The 18,081-nt window shown below is 42.6% G+C and overlaps 1 long non-coding RNA gene and 1 pseudogene across 3 annotated transcripts; one reads left to right on the forward strand and one right to left on the reverse strand.

Moving 5' to 3' along the window:
- Nucleotides 1-18,081, reverse strand: part of LOC116661733 — a 708,679-nt pseudogene that overhangs the window by 8,301 nt on the left and 682,297 nt on the right.
- LOC116661744 lies at nucleotides 6,058-17,799 on the forward strand. 3 transcript variants are annotated; one of them, XR_004317665.1, is made up of 5 exons: nucleotides 6,058-9,101; nucleotides 11,614-11,857; nucleotides 14,343-14,436; nucleotides 15,046-16,034; nucleotides 16,314-17,799. It is a non-coding gene; the product is annotated as an uncharacterized LOC116661744 (long non-coding RNA). The 3 variants fall into 3 exon arrangements; XR_004317664.1 differs by lacking the exon at nucleotides 15,046-16,034 and having other exon boundaries at nucleotides 6,065-9,101; nucleotides 16,314-17,798; XR_004317666.1 differs by lacking the exons at nucleotides 14,343-14,436; nucleotides 15,046-16,034; nucleotides 16,314-17,799 and adding an exon at nucleotides 12,339-12,649 and having other exon boundaries at nucleotides 6,066-9,101.

An 18,081-nucleotide genomic window follows, 5' to 3' on the forward strand; every position in this document is an offset into this window, starting at 1 on the left:
ATCGCTATCCTAAGACCACAAAGATTTAAACTATGTCTTCTTTTAGAAAGTTTATACATTTAGTTTTTACGTTTCCGTCTGTGATCCATTTTGAATTAATATTTTATTTGTTATATAAAATACGGGGGTCCAGATTCCAGATTCATTCTTTTGCCTTCAGATACCCAGGTGTCTCTGCACCATTTGTTGAATAGACTATTCTTTCAATGGAGTGTTGTGGCACATTTCTGGAAAATGACTGTAAATGTAAGTTTCCCCCCTGGATTTTTTATTGTGTCTCATAGATTTTATGCATCCAAACTTATGCCAGTTACCATAATGACTTGAGTACTATAGATTTGTAGTAACCTTTGAGTGAGTCCTCCAACTTTGCTCTTCTTTTTCAAGATTGTTTTGGCTGACCTGGGTCCCTTGCACTTCCATATGAATTTTGGCATCAGTTCTTCAATTTTTGCAAAGAAGTCAGCTGGAATTTTGATAGGGATTCCATTAAATTTGTAGATCACTTTTGGGGAGTCTTAACATTTTTAACAATATTGTCTACCATTCATGAACATGGGATGCCTTCCATATATGTAGATCTTTTAATTTTTTTTGGTGATACTTCAAAATGTTCAATGTGCAAATCTTGTAAAATTTTGTTAAATGTATCTCTCATTTTATTTTTAATGCTGTTGTAATTGGAAAGGCTGAGCTTCCTAAGGGTGGGACTATATATCAATTTATTTATTTCTAGGATTCCTACACAGCAAATACCCTAGATTTATATTTGCTACATAAATCTATCCACAATTCTTCCCACCCCCGTGTCATAAGAAACCAAGACCCAGGTTAAGCTACCTGAACACCTATGTGGAAGTGAGAAGTGAGACCCTTGGGTGGGGCTTTGTGCAGATTATACTGAAAGCTTATTCATTATGGCTTCATCTTAATTTCTTTTAAACAATCCTCTCAGTGTATATAGTCAGATACATTAAGAAAATGCCCTTTCGATGTGTGGAGGAGCTAAGACTATAATTTTCAAATAATTTCTAGTGAGAGTGTTGTACTTGAAACTAATTTGCATCAATCTTTGAAGATTTATGTTTCAGGAGCTTTGACTATATAATACCTGTCTTTATTCAATAACTACAACTAAATGCTCAAACAACATGTAAGAGTTTGAGCAAACTGCCCCGCCCCGTAGTGCTGGTTGGCTGCAGCTGTAACTGGAGTCAAGGCTTACCTATCCCAGTACGCTTGGGCTGGATCTGCTCAAAGGGGTTCGTCCAATAGTTTGTCGGTAGTCTTTTGGACCAAAGCCATAAAGCATTGATTAAGGTTGCTGGAATGGAATCTATTTTATAATATTAAGTAAGCACATATTGAGTGCTTACTGTATGTTGGGAATTGTCCCTCAGCCTCACATGAATATTATTTCGCTTAAAACCTCTCATATTTCCTTGTTATTCACACTTTACAGATAAGGAGTCTGAGTATTAGGTTTTCTCTCTTTTGGGGGGAGCTCATTATCAATGATGGGAAGTTGTAAGGAAAAAGATACTGATTCATCCAGAGAAAACATTTTTCTGAGAGTCAGCACTGAAGAGGTTGATCATTGTTTGAGTAAGACGAGCCCCGGGTTGTACGGAGTCAGCATCCCTGTCCTGGACACGGCACGTGTAGCGCTGCGTGGTGGGTGAGGCGGCGCGGCCGCGCAGGGAACGCGGATGCCGGGCCGTTGGGCTGTGCTCAGGGCCCGGTGGGGCTTTCTCCTAAGGGAAGTGGAACGTCATTGTCAGAATTTAAGTAGGGGAGAGGGGTGCTCTCGTAGATCACTTTTGTCTTGTAGAATGCTTAGAAACATTTAGAAGGCTCGGCAGGAGGTGATGTGATAAGTCAGAGTAGGGTGGCTATGAGGTGTAGCAGTGTTCAATTTTCAAATGGTTTTCAGTCCCAGGTTTGTGGCTCAGTAGCCGTGTCACTTTGGATGACGCACTCAAGGAAGTGAAACAATTTATCTTATTACTTGAAGCAGTGATATACCGACTTCCCAGGACTTCTGTGGAGATCCAGTGAGATAACGTGTGCACAATGTGCAGCGTGGTCCCCAGCACACAGTCAGTGCTGAGGGAGTGCCAGTGAGAACTTTGTAGGTGAGGTGTGGGTGGTGTGACTCGTTGACTGAGGAAATTGGGCCCTGAAGGAGGGGTCCAGTCACATCTGTGAGTGATGGGACTGAGCTGGGAGAGGCAGACAGACCTTGCCCCCCGACAAGGGGCCCTGGGCAGGACGGCTATGGGAGGAGCACCGTGAAGTCAGCTATTTGCAGGTGGAGTTGGAGGTGCCCTTGAAACATCTAAGTGCAGTGCCACAATCACAGAGGAGGTCTAGGCCCGGGCTGTGCATTTTCCTATAATCTCAATCCCTGAGGACGCCGAGGTATTGATCATTGAACGTGAAGACATACTTACAGGACAAGTGAATAGTAGTATCATCTCTGTCATCAAAGCTCACGTCTCTTTATTCATCACTCACTTTGCTAATTGGGTACTTACAGAGCTCACTTCACCGTCCTCACCTGGGCTCAGGCTCCACAGAAAAGATCTTGTGAGTCTCCCTCTTTTCCAGAAGAAAACACATTTAGCTGGTAGACTTCTCTACCTCGCCAGACTTAGAATTTTAGTTTGTTGATTTAATTCTGTTTTCTGTTGGCCGTCTCCTGACAGGAGAGACATTTTACCTCATGGTCAGGTTTCAATTAGCTGTTACTGAGAATTGCTGATCTGATCCATAGTGTATTTTTTCTATTAACTTTGTAGAGTACTTATCATTTTTCTGTCTTTGCCCTTTAATTTTGTTTCCTCTTCAATGTTCTATCCTATTTGGGGCCTTATTTTATTTTTTAATTAAAAAATGTCTGTTAGCAGTTAAGAAAACAAAAGCAAAGAAAAAATGCACATGATAGCTAGATTTAGAATATATCTAGTGTGTTTTCTGTCTCGGCAATGGAGGGTTCTAGAAACTCTTGAAAACCTTCATTACATAAGTTCCTTAAAATGCTGATTAAGAAATAAGACCTTCCTTCCTCATCTTTCAAGCTGCACAGCTAATTGTCAAGAAAGTGAGGGGAAATCCTCAGAAGCCAAGTCAAACCAGAAAGCAGGGATTCTGGGAGATACGCGAGCCTTAGAAGCCCTGGGGGGCCAGTTGGCTCCTGAACTGAGTTTCAGTTGCCTTGACAGGAGGGCAGGAGGTGAGCCCCAGGCCTCTCACACTGGGAGTTGGATGGCTGTTCTTATGTAAGGCCAAGCACATCCTGAGAATCCTGCTTTATAAAAGGGTGAATTAGAAAGAAAAGTAAAAAAGCATTCCTCAAGGCAAGGAAGTAAGGAAAGTCAATTTTTTTGGAAGCGGGGAAAAATAACATATCCAATGTAAGTATTTAGTTTAAATCTGTTCTGGCATGAGAGTGACAACAAACTCCTGGCAGAAAATCACAGCTCCTCCCGGAAAGAGAAGTTGTGTTTTGAATGAATCAGTGGGCAGCCATTCCGAAAAAGGTCTCCAGAGTCTTCTGGATCAAGATACTGGACCCAAACACCTCCCTTCCATGGTCTCATTTAAATAACCAGAAAGGTTTTAAAGGAAAGAAGCCATAATCATAGTTCTATTTATTGACATTAATATATGCTAGGAATTCAGAGGTGACTATGGAGTTGTCTCCTCTTTTATGGACCTTACTTTCTATTTGACATAGTTGGGGAACTTGGTGGAGGGTGGTGTTAGTCTGTTGCAATTAGCCAGGAGAGGAGATTAAGAAAGCAGTGAAGGGTGGGTGACATTTTTAGCTGAGGACAGTCCTGTTCAGTTGGTTTGTAATTGCAGGCTCGTTGAGTTGTCACTGGAGGGAATTGATCTTATGGAATTTGGACTTAACTCAGGCCTCTTCAGAATGGACAAGTGAACCTGGAGAAAGACAGTCAAATCTGTGCAGACATTAAAGTCCACGTGAACGTGCTGTATCCCTGAGCCAAAGATAGGACAAGTAGGCAGCACTTCTTGAGGACAGAGGAGTGGTTTTTAAGGTTCTCCAAGAATGAATCCCAGGGAACCGGGATGGCCAGTTGTCAAACTGTGACTTTGCTCTTTGGACGGTGTACCCACCGAGGTTATTGGCCGTTATAGGTTTCCATTTCTCTTTAATGCATGACAGGTGATGAGGACGTGGGCATACACTTTTGACACCTTGTCGAAGTGACTGGGTACCTGCCTAGAAGCGCGGGCACAGCTACGGCTGCGCCATACATCTTGCCGCCCATCCCGTTCCCCGGCTCCGTGATCACGGCAGAGTGGTTCCTTGATGACCTGTCCGTCTCCTCTGTGACATCGTAACCCAACAAAATACCGGAGCGTATTAGCTTGGCTTTGTTCTTTTCCATCCTTCCCTTCAAATGATGATGACTGATAATGGACCCAGTTACGTTTGCAGATGATTTACACGTAGTGCTGTCAGTACAAACCTTGTAATCCCCACTGTGTGATCTAGAGAAGAAAGTTACATTCTTTCCAAATTGTTTTGATGCACTTATGTGGGAAAATGATGTACGTTTGAATATGTATTTCCTCTCTGAATCATCATGGCTACAGATGAATATTTGTAGACATGGAATGAGTTTACTGTATTTGAACTGTATGGTCCCCTAAATTCTCCCCAGCTTTTTAAAGTCATCACTGGAGTGCTACCTCCAGAGTGTCCCAAAGCATCCACCACTGCCTGTTCTTCGGACACTGTGAGTTTCCAAGTTGGAGAAGGCTGCTGGCTGTTGAGGCATTCTCTGGCACATCTCTGGCTGGCTGATGTGAGCTTAGCACACAAGACTTGGCAGACAGTATCTAACCATGGTCACGTCCATTTCTGGAACACTCATGGAGGATTTTACACCTATGCTAGTGGCATACGTTATTTCATTTAGTTTTCCCAACAATCATAATTAGATTTTATCACCTGTATTAATAAGGAAACTGTCAAAGCGAGTGATGTGCAGACTTTGGACTGGAACACGGGTCTTTCTGATCCCTGTCTCTGTTCCCTCCCCAGCCTATCCTTCCAAATGGCCAGGAGACTCTTCCTCAGTCTTGAGTTTCCCGCTGATGTTACCACTGTCTTTGTTTCTGGAGAGGAAAACAAGTCTAAACTTACTTTCCAGTTGGAAATGGAATGGAGAGTTAACGTTGGAAGCCGGGAGAGTCTGTCCTGTGATGAAGCGGTCTCTGAGCCACTTCCATGGGGACGTCACGTCACTGTCTGGGCCCCTTGCACAGCCTGTGCACAGGTGATAAGCCAGATGTGCCGAGCAGTCCTACCGGACAGGGAAGTGCGTTGGAAATGAGTTTGGGTATTTGGTTTCATTACATAGGTTCCTGAGGGCCTTGGCCTGGCACTTCAAGTGGGACCACTCCCTGTCCCACAGACTCGTGCTCTGGGCCCGTGCAGACCTAACGTGGCCTCAGCCTGAGGCTCAGGGCCCGTGGTGATGAGGAGCATTTTAGTCCAGGGTCTGCCGGAGGCTCTGACACTTCTGGGCCGTGGGAATTTGTCCAGGATGATAATAAATCCTCCCCGAGATTCAGATTTCCTTGCCTGTGAGCCGGGGTAGTAATAGTTTCTGAAATGATTGTAATGATTCAGTAACGGGCACAGCGTGTGCTGGCAGGTAGCTGGTGTTTAAGGAGCAGAAGTCGCAGTCACTCTGTCAGCCTCTCACTGTGTGCTCTGTGCTTTGAGAGGTTGTGTGTTTGGTGAAAGTCCCGCCCAAACCCTAGGGTCTAGATGAACTGTTGTTCCTTTACTTTCCCGTCCTTTTCCTCTTTCCCTTCTCTGTGTCCCATGTTTAGGTAGCAGATTCCTCTGTTTCAGGGAATACGGACCTTTCTAGTAAAAGGAGAGGCGGAACTCGGAAAGGTGGGGCCCAGAGGGGGTCTGGAGCATCTGCACAGCGCTGCTTCCCTGCATTTCTGCATCCGGTCCCATCAGTGCATGAAGTCAGCCTTCCTCTTCCTTCCTGTGTCGTTGGGTCTCTGTTTTAAGGGAAAATTTTTACGGGTCTTTTTTCAATTACATGTTTCGTTCAGATGCTTGTTGCTTTTCTCCCTGTGCTTCAGCATTCCTAGGAGAGAATTCAGCAGTGCAGCATCCTCTCCGAGCTCTATGAGTTGATCGGCTTCCACCGCAAGTCCGCCTTCTTCAAGCGGGTGGCCCCCGTGCAGCGCGCGGCCCCCGGCATCACGGAGCCTGGCGGGAAGGCCTGCTACCGACTCCTTCTGCAGACGCTTCCTGGCTACAGTCTGTCGCTGGATCTGCAGGACTTCAGCAAAGGTGTTGGAACTAAAACATTGCTTCAGTCCCATTAACCATGCCTGGTTTGGGCCCTGCTGTCCTGTCTCATCAGGGTGAATTCTGATTCGTTTAGAATAGGGCTCAGCAGACTTTTTCTGTCAAGGGCTTGGGAGTAAGTATTTCAGGGTCTGCAAACCTCCTGATCTCTGGTGCAGCTGCTCAGCTCTGCTGTTCAGACGCCAGAGCAGCCGGACATTCCACACACCCACAGAGCTTTATTAACAGCGGTGGCTGGGGCTGGATTCGGTGTATGAACTGCAGTTTGTCCCCACAGCCTCCTCACTATTGACGCCTGCACCAGAGCGTGCATTTGCGACAATGGGTGAACCTGCACTGACACGTCATCATCACCCAGAGCCCAGACTTGACACTAGGATTTACACTTGGTGGTGTGCACTCTGTGGGTTTGGACAGATGTGCAATGACATGTATCCACCGTCACAGCATCATACAGAGTAGTCTGTCTTAGTGACCTTAAAATGCTCCGTGCTGCACCTCATTCATTGCTCCTTCCCCTCTAGCCTCTGACAGCCACTGATCTTTTAGTCTCTGTGGTTTTCCCTTTCCCAGAACACCATACAGTTGGAATCAGACAGTTGCGGAACCTTCCCAGATTGGCTTCTTTCACTTAGTAATATGCATTTAAGGTTCCTCCATGTCTTTCCATGCCTTGATAACTCATTTCATTTTAGCACCAAATAATAGTCCATTTTCTGGCTGGACCACAGTTAATCCATTCACCTACTGAAGAACAGCTTAGTTGCTTCTGAGTTCTGGTGATTATGAATAAAGCTGCTATTAACATCTGTATGCAGTTTTGTGTGTGGACATAAGTTTCCATTTCGTCGAGTAAACACCAAGGAGCACAGTTGCCGGATCATATGTTAGGAGTACGTTTAGTTTTGTAAAAAATTGCCAGACCGTCTTCCAAAGTATCTGGGCCATTTTACATTCCCACCAGCAATGCATGAGAATTCCTGACGCTCCACATCCTCACCAGCATTCGGTGCTGTCAGTGTTCTGCGTTTTGGCAGTTCTGACAGGTGTGCAGTGGTACCTCGCTGTTTCAGTCTGCATCCCCTTGATGACAGATGCTGTGGAGCATCTTTCCATAGACTTCTTTGGCATCTAGATTTCTTCTTTGATGAGGTCTGTGTTCAGGCATTTTGCTCATTTTTAATCAGGTTGTTCATCCTTCTTGTTGAGTTTAAAGAGATTTTGGTATATTCTGGATATCAGCCCTTTATCAATGTGTCCCTGCCCTTCACCTGCAGCACCGGAGTTGTCCTTTGGGTCTCAGTGGAGTGTCAGCTCTTCAAAGAGGTTCCCTGTCTTCCCTCAGCCTAAATACTGTCCTTGTATTTTTCACTTTCATTGACTCATTTTGTTCTTTTTAAATAGCATTTCCCATAATTTGTAAGTACATTAAAAAAAAAGGGCAATGATTGAACACCACCTCCCCCACCAGGCTGTGTGCCCTGTGAGAGCAGAGGCCCTGTCCCCACTCACCGTTTCCCATGACAGCACATGGCACATGTCCATGTAAAAGTGTGTAACGTGGGGCCAAACCTGATGAGCAGCTATGATGACATGTGTTGGCTACCATTTATTGAGTAGACTTTGTTTCTGATGTTAATTATTAAATCACATGAATGAAACTTGTTTGTTTTGAAAAATAAAACAACAAAGCACACCTCCATTTGATTGGTACTTTCTACTTAGCCTTCTGACACAGGAGGGGATGTTCACCATCATTTTGTGGAGGAGGTTGGGGAGGTAAAGTAAGAGAGTGAGATCAAATAAAGTAAAAATGATAACTATCAGTTGGCTTTATTTTCACTAAGACATAAAAGTTACTTTAAACCCTATCTCAGCTGTTGTTCTGTTGTTTTAAACATTTCTCATAGAATTAAATGGAAGCCCACTAAACCCTGAAAGGGAAATTGTGTGCTCAGGTCCTGAAAAGTGTTTATGTCTATTTCTTGAAATGCACATTTTCCCTGCTGGTTACAGAAATTCGAGGCGGGAACACAGCCGTGCGCTGTGTGTCTGCCGGCTTCACGGGCTGCTCACTGTCATTTTCATTTTCTTGTGTTGCAGTTTATGAAGGTTTTCCATGAGATATATTGCTCAGCCTTTTCCTGAATGAAGGATTGAATTTTCCACAGGAAATCTTATGAAAGAGAGTGACAAGGCACATGGGTTTCCCAAAAAGGAATACTTGATGTAATAAACTCTCACTATGGTGAACTTTTTTAATACAAGCCAGTTGAAAATTTTATCACTAGGTCATAGGCCACAAATCTGTCTTAAGAATAAAAAGATTCAAATTTTATAGAAGAAGCAGTTTGAATCAAGTAGAAATTATGATTTGTACACTAGTTGGTGTTAGAAATTATACTCAGTCTTATCATAATTGCCTGTGGTAGGAACTGGATTATTATTTATTTATTAAAAAAAAATCCACTAGGTGCTATTTGCCCCATTCTTGATGCAGCAGTGCTGAGGTTAGTTAAGTTGGGCCATTTAGGATTGTTAGCTAGGTTTTCCGGACATTGATTTCAGCCTCTTTATCTTTTTTACAATCTCTTCTTTTGTATCGGCCTTTGGTCTTTTGACAACGTGGAAATACTGCACGGATCTGCCTTTCCCTTTTTTCCTGTCTTTGTGGGAAAAGATTTCTGAAAGACAAACTACTAGGATATTAAGGATTTTGTGTGGGGTAAGTTTGTTCAGTTCTAAGGATTTCAATTAATACGTATTAATACTTGCTATTCAGCTAATGACAGTAAAATTATAAACTAACTTAAGTATACATCAGTAAGTATAGTACAATCAGCCCATCACCCAGATTAAGGAATTCACAAACTTTTCCATATTTCCTTTATTCAGACCTTTGTTCTTTTATTTGTCCTTTGTTGAAGTATTTGACAGCAAATCCAAGAAGACATGTCATTTTACCCTATGTGCTCAAGTAGGCATGTCTGAAAAATGAGGGCCTTTTTTTGATCAGGTTTTTCCATTTGACCCATGTGCTCGTTAAGTACCAGCTTTATCAGGCATCTCACTAGGCATTAGGGATCCTTGGGGCAATGAGACAGTCCTGGCTCCCAAGGAAGTTAAGGGCTGATGGAAGAAACCAACACAGGAGCTTGGGTGCCTCACTTAAGGTCCCTACTGGATGACACCAATTGGACAAAATTTGTGCACAATACAGTAGGATTCACAGAAGGGACTGGTCAGACTTGTAGGGCAGGCCGTGAGAGAGGCGGTCAGCAGGGCTACAAGAGGAGGACTCATTTGATCAGAATCTGAAATCCTTTCTGCCAACCTTTCTACCAAGCCCCCAGGGCCCATCACAAACAACCCTGTGCTGTAACTGTTTTTGATTCCAGTTACCACATCTCCTTCAGGAAGGATTTTAAGGTGGAAAATATTTAAAATCCGTAATTGTTGCCAGAAGGGACATAGAACAAGGAACATGTAAACAACACAAATGTCCATCAGCACATGACTGGATAAAGACGAGGTGATACATATATACAATGGAATACTACTCAGCCATAAAAGATGCCATTTGCAGCAACATGGATGGACCTGAAGACTGTCATTCTAAGTGAAGTGGGGTGGAAAGAGAAAGAAAAATGCCATATGACTTCATTTATGGGGAATCTAAAATTAATAGCAATAATAATAAGACCACAAATGAACTAAATATTGTTTTGATTTCTTGAATATATGCAAGCACATCTGACTGTCCTTTGTGATTGGATTACCATATTCTGTTTATTCTTTTGTAGATGTCCTTATTCCTCTGGTAACTAATTTTAAAAATCTAAAGCTCTAATCTGTTCTTAGAAACAATAATTAGTACATATATGTAAACTAAAAAATGCAGTATGCTCTATACATGTATTTACATGCAATATGTGTATGTGAAGTTGAACTGTAAAAATTCTACCTGATAAAACTGAAAAAGGAAAAAAATAAAAAATTTATTTTAAAAAATCACCCCTCTTTAGATATTAAAACGTTCATTTCTGAGATTCTGTGAAAGACAGCATGGAAGTAGGTTTTTAAGATTTTCTCCTTGCTCCTCGGTGAGCAGCCTGGGCTGCACAGCTTGGCCGCCACAGGCACCCAGGACTTGCCGGCTTGCTCCTCACTTGTTGGGAGGAAGATTAGCTGCTTCAGGAATATTTATGCTCTTAGAAGTTGCTGAAAACCCCACAGAGCTTCTGTTTACATGGAGTGTATCTGTCAATATACCCCATTATAGAAATTAGAACAGAAAATTTAAACCCAAGAACTGACAAGCACACGCTGCCCCAGCACGTGGTCAAAGCAGTGCTGCCACGGTGGCGTGTGTTGGTTCTAGAAAAAATGCACCATACAGTCAAGAATGAGGGTGAACCCACAGATCTCATCTCAGCAATGCTATGAAGAGGTGGGACCCAAAGCCCCTAAAACAGTGCTGAAGTCCCCAGATGTCTCAGAACACACAGAGCCATGGGATCAAGAATCCAGTGTCTCATGGATCATCAGCTGTGGAGACCGCGTCCTGGGTCAGGAGGAGCAGAATTAGGGATAGAAGGCACACAGTCCTATTGACAGCAAAGCTTTAAAGGTTTTGAATTGACTGAAAGTTTGGCAAAGATTTGCATTTAGACTACTACATTTCCTCTCCTGGAGACGTTAGAAGGAAAACACTGATTAATAGAGGATGATTGTAATGGATTAATTATGATACTGATGACATGGGCTGCGAACACTAACCCTGCACTCAGTGTAGACTAAGCCTTTTATGTACACAATTCATTAGGTCTCCACACCCCTGCAACGTGGCATTAAGCACTCATACAACCATGAAACCAGTGACTATAAAACAGTCACAAGCCTTCCTCTCCAGCATGAGGTAGCAAAACCAGTAAGGGTTTTCAATGACAAAAGCCAAAATCATATATTTTTGGGAAAGAAAGCAAATGAAACACTGAAGAACAATAAACCAAAAGAGCAGATGGAATGGAAAATTTTATTGAAGAAAGCAATGATTGATTCAATTAAAACAGCTAATGTCCCTGGTATAATTGAACCATCAATCCAAATTTTTGGAAAAGTGGGTTGTGAAATTACTGTCTCATTTAATATTGGAATTCCTATTTGGACCAATTTGATATGCACCACTGGTGTGAGGTTAGATATTTAGGTAAATAACAATATTCCTATTTTTTAAGTTAACAGGAAACATAACACAGGACTCCAGATTTAGGGAGAGAATGCAAAAAACTACTATCATACTCCATCCAGTAAGGACAAGTGTCCCTGCGTCACCAAAGCAATGAGAATTTGCACAAAGAAAACACAGTTCCAATTGTGACAAATACGAGACCGTGAGCCATGAGTTACGAGAACAAGCAACTGTTTAAATGCCATGGGCAAATTTTTTTTATCATCTTGAAAACATCACTGATGTTCTAGGTAAGAAAAATAATTGTTTTACTAGCAAATCCAACTGACACGGGAGTTTTTCCAAGTGAGAAGGTGATTCCAAAAAGTGCAGTAAAATGAGTAAAGATGATCTGCGCAGTGACGGAGATGGTCTTAGACTAACCAGCACCACGATTCCCGGTTTTACACTTGCTCTCTGCTCATCACCTCTGACACAAGAACTCATCAAATGATTGTTTTTTCTTTAGGGAAAAAAAGATAAATAAAATCTAAATACAAGATGTGGTATGTAAAGCGGTAATGAAGTTTTCTAACCTTATAATGCAGCCAGTGTAATGTAGCACTTATTCGGGCACTAGAATTTTTTAATTTATTTCTTTTATACCCTATTTCTATCCTAAAGGAGACACTTAAAGTTTTCTACTTTATTCAACGTATCTTGTGAGGGTTGTGATATACACTGGTATGGCAGTTTTAAGAGATTCAAAATCGCCTCTTTGGTTGTGGTCAGGAAAGACAAGGCTCCCTCACAGCTGCGACGGAGAAGGAATCCCCGGAGTCAGCCTCCGGGCAGCTTCCGAACCGCATTTGCTTGCACTTGGCACAGGACACCATCAGCAAGTGTAACTCTGACAAGGAGATTTCCCCAGGGACTTGGGAGGTGCTCTAACATTCTGAAGCCACTTGTTTCCCAGTTAGGTAAGGGTTGGAAAAATAGTTTATTAGAAGTGACTCCCTTTGTATGTGCCTTTTGTCCTGAGTGGTCACTAATTAGCATAGAATATAAAATACCCCATAATATAAGAATTTAGGCAAAACATCTTTCCATCTACCTGTCTATTTGTTTATCATATTTATAGTTAGGTTACATTTTCTATGACGTTCACTTCCGGGCACCAGAAAAGAAAGGTTACAAAATATTTATTGTCAATAGGGGGGACTGGGTCTAAGGGTTAAAAACCACTCCTGCTAACAATAAAAACCATATAATAATTTTAATCTCAGTTGCATCAGACCTTCCAGAATTACTCCTTCAATTTCACTGTTAAAACAGTAATGGAATCTCTGTTCTTCCAAGACTTGGGCCTGATCGCCACCCATCCAGACATCTGTCTGTGGGTCCCTACTTGTCCTCGAGGCCCCCGAACACACCTTATGGGGTGAACTTTCTTCAGTGTCCCTACTGTAGGGGAAACCAGGAAGTCCCAGGCACTATCCAGGATTCACACCTACCTGCAAAAATCAAAGTCATGTGACTGAAACGGGACAACCCAGGTGGAGTTATAGGACTGAAAGCTCACCAAAAAACAGGTTTGGGGGCCTAACCCAAGCCCTCCAGCTCCTAAAATGAAGAAGGACAGGGAGTCCCAATTAGCCACGAGACTGGGGGGCTTCATTACTCCATGAATAAATGATTTGTTCCAGTGCCACCTTTAGACAGGGAACCCCAGAACCCAAACTTGGAAGCACCCCGTCCCCTCCCCTCTGAACAAATATTCTCTCAAGACACGTAGTGAGAGATGGGAGCCCCGATGAGCTCTGGAATAAGATGCAATCTGAAAGACTGCTGGTAACAAATGGTGTGGAGCTCGGGCAGCCCCCAGGGCCACCAGCCCTTCTGGTACCCACACTTCCATCCACAACAGTTTCTTCAGGACCCTTATGCACACATAACCATCAAACAAAAATGATTGCTTAGACATATTTTAAGAGAAATAACATGAGAATGCCAAATTCAAGACAAGTCAGAATCAAGACCCCAGAGTATTTACTGAATGAGATCTCACGTGTGCTCCACAGTGAGCTTTAAACCCTTAGGACACAGTCATGGAACAGTAGGCATTTTCTTTCTTTCCTCCAAGTTGGCTTTACTGCAGAACTCCTTAAACACAGGAAGACTCTGGATCCCACCTCTACTACTTACACAAAGGGCTCATCTCACCATTTGGAGTGGGATCAGCGATGGTGCGGCCGGCTTCAATGTGCGCACTGCCGTGCCCAGCTCCCCGAGGAGCAGAGCTCCCCCCACGGGCACTGCAGTGCCTGCAAGAATCAGGTGTCTGATGAGTGAGCCTGGGGCGGGCAAGACAGGAAGCAAGCACCGCTTCCTCACACTCTGCAGGTGATCTCTGTGTCATCTTGAATAAATACAGTCAGCATTAAAGATGTTTGGCAAGAGGGTAAAAGTTAAGGCCTCCCCAAATCTCCTCGCATTCCTTTAGTGGGAGTCCTGTTAGAACACATGGTGACAAGAGACGCTGGCTTTACATGCGCACGTTGCCCTCAGGGCTGCAGGTGAGGCCACGGTGCTGCCTCCGCCCCACCTCCTGCCCTCGTCCCCCAGACCTCACAGGGGCCGCTGACTCATTTCTCTGACTTTCTCTCCTTGGTATTGCTGCTCTTCCAGCTTTTAAGAGCTCATAAGAACCTCACCAGAAAATCTTTAACAATGAAAGCAAATCAAATGAAATCAACCACAGAAACACACTGCCTTCATCATTACTTTACATTTTAGGAAGAAATTCTTGAAGACGACTCCCTGACCTGAAGGGATGAATGGAGGAGAAAAGAAAAGAAGACAAGCATTTTTGGCCCACAAAAAATGAAAGGTAACCAGATGGTGGCTAGTTTTCATTGCACCTCTCTGCCCGCCCCAATTTCACATGCCCCTCCCAACTCAACTCATCAGAAATCGACTGAAGGAGACGGCTTTGCAAATTTATTGGAAGCCAAAGAAATCGCTCCAGAAACAGTCTCCCAAACCCAGCGAGAACACTGTAAACTGACCAGTGCCAGGATCTGAATACTAAAACACACAGATTCAAACTCCGACACCCTCCCTGGTGGGTGTACTTACCGTGAAGGTGTTGCCGTGAAATTTGTCAGCATCCAACATATAAAAATGAATGGGACACCAGTTTTCAACATCACAGTCCCTCTGAAACAACTGGTAGTCAATTAGCGTTTGTCGGCAGCAAAAGTCGATTTTCTCCCCTGCACGTGGAGATCAACACACAGAAGAGACTGATGATCCCCGCTGCGAGTGTAGCTAAGTGTGTCTAAGCAAACTGGCTCCATCAGCCTCCTGATGAGCAGGGGAGTGTGTGAGCCGCGGGGCTCTGCAGACTAATGGCCAGGCATTGAGGGCGCTTCCTTACTTTGGGGAGAAAAACGCGGAAGCAGCACTCGCTGTAAATAAATTCTAATTAAAATTTCAGGTGCAGTTACTGCAGCATAACCCACGCCAATAGATGAGGCTCCCTCCGTGCTGTCCAGTCATGTGAGCCAGGCTCATTATTGTACCTGTGTGTTTGGTTTAGCAAGTGAATCATGTCTGTTTTCTGGAAATTACATGAGGGTGGAAAACCTTCCAAACATGTTCATTTATTTGCTGTGGAATTTGTTTAATACTCTTAAGAACATTTACAATGACAACCTTCTTAAATAAGCATCTTTGCCCGAGAGACATTTCCAGGCACATGTGCCAAAACCTAGGACAACCCAGAAGCAAAATCAAATCCGTTTCAGCTGCACAGCACCACAGAATGCGTCCAGTTTGCGAGTCAACGATTTTTTTCTCCACACCCTTTTACACTTCTGCCCAAATTAATCAGCCTCTGCTTCTCTTGTATAGTGAGTATCGTATGACTCATCTTCTCTGCCTGTAAAATGGAAATGGGAGATAGTTCTACCCAATAAAATGTCATAGAACTAACCACCAAAATTATATATATTAAAAAAAAAAAGCCAGGGCTTTATGCTGTCCAGGGATATGAATCATTTATTTAATGTGTCAATTGTTACAAGAATAAACTTTTCTAAATGTAAAACCTCCTCAGAAATCTTCAAGTACTTTTCAAGAAAAATATCACAGAAAATTTCTGAAAAGTATTTAAAGGAAAACCATTTTTAACTGAATCATATTCTAGGCACACTGAATAAATTCTCTTTAGAGAACTCCTACTTTTTTTTTAATAAATGACCTATAAAAATACACCCAGCATTAATCAGTAAATCTTCATTCCTTATTTTTAAAATTCTTAAGGCATGCTATTTTTCTTAAATCAAATGAGGAGGTATTCTCAAGCCAATGGACAACGGAATTACCTAAGAGGACATTATAAACCAGCAAGAGCAACTAGCACTTTGCCAAGCATTCTGCCTGAGAGTCACTCGTACCATCTCATTTTGACCTGACCACTTGGAGGTGAGCTCCATCAGCCCATTTAACACATGAAGAAACTGAGGCTGTAGGTGGTCATGTTTCCAGTACTTGATGGAGCCAGGATCCAAACCCGGATCTTTGTCTATAGAGCCTGCGCCTTTACCAGATCACACTTAACATTTCTCACTCTTCAAATGCACTCAGTCCCCGAGGTAACACACCTTCCTTGCGTTTCTGAGAATTTTAGGAAGTACTGAATTACAAGGACTAAGAAGTCATTTGTGTGGGCTAATTTTTTATTTTCTGATTTTCCTGAATCAGCTCAGGCTGAATTCATACTACTTACGAGGAGAAGTCCTGAGGCAGAGGAGAGAGGGGAAGATAAGCCAGACATAAACAATTTCAAGAGATCCAATTCATCAAGGAAGCAAAGTATTAAATAAACCACTTCAGCTACACGCTTGTCAATAAACCTTGGTGTCTCTGTCTCAGCCTGAAGGAGGGTAAGCCCTCCAACCCATCTGCCTTCCAGCCACTTACCCTGGATGATCTTGGTTCCCTCACCTGTGACACGTGTGTTCTCCAGGGAATCTTTGTAGAGATTAAATGATAAAACTATATGCAAAGGGGATACTTATTTGTTAGACAGTAGGCACTAAACAAATAATAAAATTATTTTATTTCATGAAAATGGGAGGTAGGTCTCCCAATTAAACATTCCTGATAGAATCCCAACAAGGACTTTAATTTATCTGCCAGAAATTGTAAAATAACTTTTCTTTTTTAAAGGCTGTATCCATTCTCCCTACTTTTTACCAATCCTGGCTGTTATCCTGAAAATCTATTCCCAGAACTTGGCATCCATCTCCCATATTTAAATCCTTAAAGTTTGAAATTATGATGAAGCTTGGGCACATAAAGATTCACACCATAATTCACAGAATAAACAAAGACCACAGGAACAGGGCCACTTCCAGACCCCATGTGCTCAGGACAGGCTCCAAACTTCATAAAATCAGATGCATGCTGTTTGAACAGAAAGAAAATTGAATGTGATCAAGGAGGCTGACATAGAGCACTGGCCGGCTCACGAGACGACTCCTTCACCCCTCATCTGACTTAAGTCATCTAACAGTTATCAGTTGAGCTCTAACTAAAAGTAAAACAGGGGTAGGGTTGGAAAGTAACATTTTTCCTACAATATATACATATTGTCAACTAAAAATTGGCACTTGTCATCTGCCTCTGATTTGATTAAGTCATGAGCCGCTGCAGCTGCTGACCTTGAACACCCTCTGAAAGTAGTTCAGGGTGGAGATCAGGAATGGGGCGCTCTGTGCTCTGGGAAAATGGGCAGAAAATCTTTCAGATAGTTAGACATTTTCAGGAAATTTTATGAGCCCAAATTCTTGCATCTCCTCCTATCTAGAAAAGCACTAAAATCATTAACAGAGACACCTGTTCCTCGAATAGCAGCAGCCTCTGACTTAACGTATACTTGACTGCACGTCCGCATTCAATGAAATCTCATATAATGCTGAACTCCCCCTCAAATTCAGAGCAGTTCCTCCGAGCTCTCTGAGATGCTGACACCTGGGCTCTGGTCCTCATTTTGCCCCAGATAAAACTTAACCCACAACTCTCACGTTGTGTGTTTTAACGACAGTACCACAAAAATTAAGCTTACATACTTGAACTCATAGTAAACTTTCAGTATCAAACATTTCTTGACTTAAATTACTTTTTAAAAGTAAATAATTATTCCATTTTTTAAATATAGCATCTTTAAATATAAAGTAACAGATATTTGTGAATCTTAGGAAAATATATTCTGGAAAAATTTTTAGCTAATTAATAAAAAAGCTATTGTGTGGAGTTATAGAAATTCAGAAGTGGAAAAGAATAGTATTGTAACTCAACTTCTTGTTTTAATTGCAGAGATCCCGAGGCCTCAATAGACACATAAATTTGCCTGATTTTATACACTGTCCTTTAACAGAAAGCCTAGAACTAAGATCCTGGTCTTTGAGAAACCAAGACTTGCTCTGCTTGTGCAGGGCTGAATCTGATGAAATTGGGTGGTGAGAAA

This window comes from Camelus ferus, chromosome 36 (assembly GCF_009834535.1).
Source record: "Camelus ferus isolate YT-003-E chromosome 36, BCGSAC_Cfer_1.0, whole genome shotgun sequence".
Classification (NCBI taxonomy): Eukaryota; Metazoa; Chordata; class Mammalia; order Artiodactyla; family Camelidae; genus Camelus; species Camelus ferus.